Source organism: Zeus faber (assembly GCF_960531495.2).
Source record: "Zeus faber genome assembly, chromosome: 2".
In the NCBI taxonomy this organism is placed as follows: Eukaryota; Metazoa; Chordata; class Actinopteri; order Zeiformes; family Zeidae; genus Zeus; species Zeus faber.
In genome coordinates this window covers 35874065-35881564 of record NC_137189.1, presented here as the reverse complement: position 1 = coordinate 35881564, position 7500 = coordinate 35874065, and the positions used below count along the sequence as shown (strand labels likewise).

The following is a 7500-nucleotide window of genomic DNA, read 5'->3' as shown; positions in this document are numbered from 1 at the left end:
CACACACACACACACACACACACACACACACACACACACACACACACACACACACACACATACCACATTCACAAGATAGTTTGAACTCTAAATATGCAGTCACACACACGAGGACACAAAACACGACGCCAAACCACCCAAATGTCACCTCTCCGACCAAGGAGGGCGAGGTGGGCCCCGGCCGGAATTGAGCGCTCCCATTGGTCGGCGGCGAGTGTAAATCTCCGAGGGGCAAACGTTAGGTTTATAAAGACGGCGCGCGGTCGGGTCGGCCGGAAAAAGCGAGCGGCGCACACGTGTGGCCACCTCGCCCTTGACAAGCCTTCTTCACAGAGGCGCATCCCTGCGAAACGAGGAGCCCCGGAAAGACACCCCCCCCCCCAAAAAAAAACAAAAAAAACAAAAAAAACAAAAAGATTCGGGGAGATATCACGCCAGGTTAGGCAGAGACGCCGGAACGATCCGTAAGTCAACGTAGATGCGGGAGAGACGACTGGTTGAGCTCTGAAAACCAAGAGAAGTAGAACTTGAAAGGGAACTCCAAACTCCAACGTCCAATAGAAGAAGAGGTAAAAAAAAAGCAAAAACATCATAAGACGTTAAACGATTTCAGACAGAACATCACAAACCAACTCCACTCGACACCGTCAGGGGAGACCCGGGAGAAGACCGTCCCATAGTTAGAGCGCCAGCGCCAACGGGAATTGGAAGATCAGGGCAGAGAGGAGACGCTAGCGCGAGAAAAACCCCCAAATAGTATTTTTCCCAGATATTTGTCCCCCCCCCCTCCCAAAAAAAAGCTTCCGCAAGACCTTCGCCAAGGTGTCGCTCGGTACCAACCGGGCACCCGGCGATGGTACGAATCTGACCGAAGCACACCCACCCAGACGTGCGCGCAGATCGTTGTCGCTGTCGTTGTCGTCAAATTGAGTTGGAGAATCGAGACCGGGACGAGCCATGGGGACCAACAGGTGGACGCTGGTGTCCCTCGCGATGGCCGCGGCGGCGATCCTGGCCGTGCTCGGCGGGACGGCGGACGCGGCGCCCGCCCACAGAGGTAAGGACGTGAGGTCGCCGGTCGTCCTCGCGGTCGGTTCTTAAACAGCCGTTGTATGACGTTTGGATTATCTTCGAGTCCGATTCTTGCGTTTGGATTTAGGTTTTTTTGTTTCATATATGTTATTATGTAATATTTAATATTATATTGTAATGTTATTTAGTTGTACCGTTGCAAAGACCAGCGAAGATTTTAGATCTTCAACGGGTGACACAAGGAGTTTCCATGAACTCTGATAAAACGTGCCACTTCTTATCTGAGCAAATACCAAACACATGTTTTGTGTAGATTGTGGATGTAAAACGCATTGTTCCGAATGAAATGTCCGTTCTAAAGGGACAGGACGACACCATTCGGAACTTTTTGGCCTCACCTCTCGTGTCATGTGGCGCTCAGCAGGGGAAGCCTCATTGATTGCGACACCTTGATGCTTGCTTTGGGTGTCGGCTTAGTAAGCTCAGTTTAGCTGAGTTTGGGAGTGCACGTGTGTGGTTCAGTTAGTTGTAAAAAAAATGTATGTATTCGAAGTATCGCCGCTGCTATGTAGGGAAAGGTTGATGGCATTTATCCAACCTTATATTTCGACCATTGGGAGTCAAAGACCATCCCATAAAGGTCGCCAATATGGTGTACGGCGGTACGGCGTAGTCAGGTGCAGTCGGCTGAAGCTGTTCTCTCCATTGTGGATCAATTTGAATCATCCTTTAAGTGCAATATGAACATTTGACCAGAGTATAATAGCAACAATGATTCCACAATCACCTTTTCAAATCTATTTCTAGTTTCTCCAACTGTGTGTGTGCGTGTGTGTGTGTGTGTGCGCGCGTGTGTGTGTGTGTGTGTGCATGTGTGTGTGTGAGGAGAGACTCCACTCTGTTCAAACAGAGACATGAGTAAGCTTCATTGTTTTGACGCTCAAAAAAGAACCCCAGACGTCATCACTCTCATCTTCTGTGTCTCTCTCTCTCCGTCACACGCACACCCACACACACACACACACACACACACACACACACACACAAGTGAACATCCACACACACACACACACACACACACACTTACCTCTGACGTCACAGTCTTTCCCTAACGATCGCTTGGCAACACGACTAGCGACCAGCAGTGTTATGGCATCACTCTGCAAAGGAGTGTGCAGGGGGAACTAACCAGGGCGATGTTAGAAAAGGTTTATATCATATCAGGTTGAGGTTTTCATTTTATAACAGCAGCATTAGCACCGACTATTCCAAAGCAGGTCTAGGAGGTGAGTGCTCGCGCCGTGGGGTTTTTCCCAGAATTCCACACCAAATGAGATCAGCCTCGACCAAGTATGCACTTTTGAAAATCATTTTCCTTTATTCCCAGCAGATATCAGACACTCCCCGTCGGCTGCAGTTTCTCGTCCCGAGTCATCGTCATCATCATCTTCATCTTCATCTTGATTATAACCACCATTGGTGATAGCATCTTCATATATATATATATATATATTTTTTTTTCCCCCCCTCTATCCGTCCATGATAGGTCGTCTTTCATCGAATCACCTTTCTCCTCAGCTCTCGCTGGTTGCTCTGTAACTGCTTGGAATCAAAGCGAAATGGACGATCCCCGGTTTTGTGGGGGCGGAATGTTCTCAAGACAACCGCTCCAAACTTCAAGTTGGCTCGAGGGGATGAGCCTTGAAGGCAAACTCTGGATATATCCAGCCGACAACCGCGCAACCGGGCAATCGCGGTTGTCGGAGGACATGGTTGAAGCTATTCTCACAATACTGGATCAATTAAAATGATTCTGTTGGGTTGACTGGTGAACGGTTGAAAAATACTCTGAGGCAGTACCATATCCCAAGTTGATTGGATATATATTTAATGAGACGTCTTTAATTTCTATTAATATGATTTATATATATATATATATATATATACACACTCTGTATTAACACAAAGTTCCTAGTCATTCAAGACAATTTAGAACAAGAGTCTTTTAGGACGTTTAAGTCCCATTATCAACATCAAAATTGTCAGTTCCATTTAAACGTAACCTTCTTCAAGGACTGGACACTAGTGTGACGTACGTAGGTGGGGGGGCTTGGAGGGAAAGTGGACAGGGAATATTGTACCTGCGCATTCAGCTGGGGGTGACTCGGGGAGGCGGCTAGTGGAATTTTACCTTCTCAGCCTGGAAGATCCACCACCAACTCCAAAAAAGCCAGTGAGTCTCCAGTATCGCATTTCAGAGTGTCAACCTGCCAGCATTCCTTGAGTTTCCCCAAAATCCATCTATCCGTTCTCTGATATCTAAACATCTGTTTGATACCTTCCTTCTAGGTTCTATGGCGGAACCCTCACCTTCCTTCGGTCTCCTTCACGCGCAGGAGAAGCGCGACCTGCCGAGCGTCTACAACATACCGCAAAAGCCGGAATCTTCCCCGCGCAGCCTGAGTTGGCGTGTGAAGCGCTGGCCTCAGACCGCCAAGCCCAGCAGAGTGGAGGATAAAGGAGCCCAGATGCTGAAGATGATCTCGGCACTGGAGGAGCTGTACAGGACCATTAACGGCACCCTGAGCACAGGCCTCACCCTCATTCCCAGAGGTGAGAAAGTTTGTGTAGGTCATATTCAGTTAGCATCCGCTCATTGCTTTGCCCCTCGTGAAAAAGCATAGCAGCGCAATTTCAGTGCGACGCAAGTATTGAAACGCATTTTGGGCACCTTTCTGTCCCGTAACTTCCAGTATTAAACATGTATGTTTGGGTTAAAAAAAAAAAAAAAAAAAGTCTTTTGAGAGAGGAATGTTTTCATGGTGTTATCTGTAGGATTACATTGTGTATTTGAGTATTGACAAATATAAATAAACTTAACCTGGCCGTGTACAATCTAAATAAAACAACGCTTATTCTGTTTCATTTCAGCAAATAGCAGAAATTCCGGGAGGAAAAATAAAGTGGTAAGTCATTATGGAAAATGTGTTTAATACTTAGCCTAACCTAACCCAGTAACACCCAGTTCAGATTGAAGAAAACTCTTCACTCTAACCATACTGCAGTACTTCACCAGATGTAGCATCCTGTATCCTCGCATACAATGCTTTCGGACATACTATTTTGGCGTACCGAACCACGGTTTGGACGCAGCACCTGTGTCACAAAGTCTCCTCAATGCTCCTCCCATCGTCACGCCCTTGGTTTTCTTCTGTGGTCGTAGCCACCTGCTGCAGAGGGAAGTGCAAAGCTCACCACAGTGGCCCCCATAGAGAGTGGTGGCACTGCGTCGAGGGTCAGCACCGACGTCGTTAATCCGAGCTTGACCGGTCGGAACTTTAGGAAAGGGATCCCGCCTCAGCCCAAAAAGACCAATAAAAGAGGTGAGAGTTCAAATCAGGGTCTTTCAGCCACTGACCTGAGAAGAACGCGGATTGAAGTCCTTCAAGGGGATGTGCGGGAGACAAACTATTATATTATATGGACACGTTCACACAAATCCAACGCCAGGACTAAATCGTTTGAATATTTGAATCTGCTTTTTATAGTTTACAGACATTTTCTGGGCAATGCTGCACAGACAAATGCCATGAAACTCCAAGAAAAATGTATTGAAGTGAAAGACAAATTCAGAGACACAAGACGTTAACTTCAAAGAAAAAACGCTTTTTTGGTCTCCACAGCCTGAAACAATAACTTTCTCTCTCCTCCTCACAGTGTGCTTCTGGAAGTATTGCTCCCAGAACTGAACCGTCCCTCCAACCTGGAAGACCCCCCCGCCCCCCCCGCCCCCCATAGCTCCTTCTTCACCTCTCTTGGCATTTTCCCTTCCATCCATCCACCCATTTGTATTTGTCTCTCCATACATCCATCATTCCTTCATGCGTCTGTCAGTCTGTGCCTGCTTTGAACTCTGGGTGCCGGGAGACCATCGCCGTGGCGATCAGGAGCTCCTGAACCCACCGCACCCCACCAAAACCAAAACCCTCTCCCATCCAAAGCTCCCCCCAGCGCCAGACTCCGGCTCAGACCTTTTCATTCGCTCATTAATAACAAGAAAACGATGTGCACACTTGTCGTGTGCATGAATAAACACCCTCGACATGTTAATAACAATGCCCCCCCCCCCCCCCCGATAGACAGAGGTACATCATTCTGTCTGTGTGCTGACTTTGACAAATAAAGATATACAAAACAAAACCACTGTGACAATAAAGATTTTATTTTATTTTTCTACAGCGGCAATTTCCTAATATTATTATTATAATTATAATTATAATTATAATTATAATAATTAATATTATTGTTATTATTATTATTATTATTATTATTATTATTATTATTATTATTATTATACAGCTCGACAACAATAAGCTAATAATCGTATTTCAGCAAAAACACTCCCGAATATCGACAGCATCAACCCATGGTGAAAATATGCAAAACTTTTACAACTGATACAGACTCCATCTAGCAAAACTGTTTTTCCATTCAGCCATTTTCAGATTTTTTTTTTCTGATTCAATAACACGTTACTTGAATTCTAGGCATACTATAAGGCATTATAAGGCATTGTGTTTGTGTAAAAAGTTATAATAAATTGTGACAATATTATAAGCTTCATAATTCCATCCAGAAAATTCCTTAATACGTAATAAACCTTGTGTGCGTCAATTATGAGTTGATGAGTAAATGTTTTTTGTGGCAACTCAAACTAAATATGTGGATAAATTCATGACTTGTAATGCGTATATGTTTATAATATGCTCAGCACGTGTAATATGTGTCATTACACCACATGACCACTACGATTTAAGTAAAGGGCTACTGCGTGGATGAATGTAAATCCATGTTTTTTAGAGCAGCTTCTCATTTCAGCTTTACAATCACGTTGTTTGAAAACGTTGCTTTTAATAGCCATTATTAATCTCTCCCTGGCGCGAACAGGAGTGGAATTCCTCCCCGTGATGTTTCCATGGTTCGCTTAGCGTGGTGTTTGCTCTTCGGACCCATAAAGTCTGGGGTCGTTAAGTTTAGATGGGGGTTCCACAGGGGTCACTGTCAACGCCTCGGTCTAAGTGAGGTGCTGCTGCATGTGTGTGTGTGTGTGTGTGTGTGTGCTTGTTATGTGATATGACTCATTTAATATATTTTACACAAAATAAAAACGAACGAGGCCACAAAAGGAAGCTCCCCCGGCGGCAGTTGTGAAATTAGTTTAATAATGAATTTAATAAAGAGCTCCTCTGTGAGGATTATAAGGCCAGAGGAAAAAGCCGGCTTGTGCCATAGTCGGCTCGGTGCGTTTCGACGCCTCGCTGATGCCACATTCCAAATGGCTGAAAAGCTTTTGTCGCATTCCACAAGGTTGTCCAGTAACACAACAACAACTTTCACTTCAAAACGCAAAATGAAACGACCGGCAAACGCTTCCTCCTGCCTCAATATCAAAGGTGGTGTCAAAAACCCAAAACACCTGAACTCAGCAGCGATCCCGTTGGTTGGTGTTTTTGGGGTGGTCGGGAGACGGATGCATTTGGGACAAAACTGAACCTGAACTTGGAGGTTGTCAAACGTTAGGCATGCAAGCACAAATAAACAATCTCTGAAGTCACAAAATGCGCTTTGACGTCTGCTCAACTTATGGCCTGCTATCTTCGGAAACCATCCAAAGAATTTCCACGGCACCTCTAGCCTGATCGAAACAACTGATATCAACATTTAGCATTAATGAATTGAGGGACTGGTTAACAGGATCGGCTCAAAAAGACTGGATTAATAGAAGCTGTGGCTCCTTATGGATTTCGCCGAAAGGGAACATTGCCAAGTGGCGCACAAATCCCATAACGTTGGTTAAATGGCCTTAATATTGTACGCTAAAGCCAGATCCAATGCTGCACGATTACCGCCTTTAACCCCGTCACCATGAGGTATACAGGCTTATTCTCAACAGTAATGGAGTAGAGTGGGTACACATACAGGATTAACTGTTTTTATATGAAATGCTCTCTAATGTTATTCAGACATTTTTGCAACTCGTAACCATGACCTGCCGATTTGGATAAACTACTGATTTATCCAAATGGAATGACCTAGACTACGTGGAATATACGTAGATTACACTTCGGATGCGATGGGCTTAAGCTGGGGCCACATAATGGGATTTTCAAGGTCAATTTGGCAGCAATTTGAGTTCGGGCGGAGTCATGGTAGGCCAGGGCAGGTAGGCCACAGAATCGTAGCTGTCATCGATATGTGTGTGCAGGTGAAAGACTCAAATCTGTCTCAATACGATCCCAATCGTCCCAGTTCACGATTCAATCAGACATGTTTGAGTTTATCAGGAGCCTTTCCAAAATCCTTTGGCGTGTGCGCGTCAAAGCCTCAAATGGCGACGGCAATTTTCAACAGCCAAAGGAAGCGGCAAGTGGGCGAGCGTGGACTCCTGAAATCGAGCAGTGACTTGTG

General features: G+C 45.3%; 1 protein-coding gene across 1 annotated transcript in view; it reads right to left on the bottom strand.

The window, feature by feature from the left end:
* Positions 1 to 6232: 6232 nt before the first annotated feature.
* Positions 6233 to 7500, bottom strand: part of LOC307248171 (chloride intracellular channel protein 4) — a 12350-nt gene continuing 11082 nt past the window's right edge. Inside the window, exon 6 of the mRNA XM_080024438.1 lies at positions 6233 to 7500. This exon is cut by the window's right edge and continues 1823 nt beyond it. The gene's annotated coding sequence lies outside the window, so the exon portion shown is untranslated.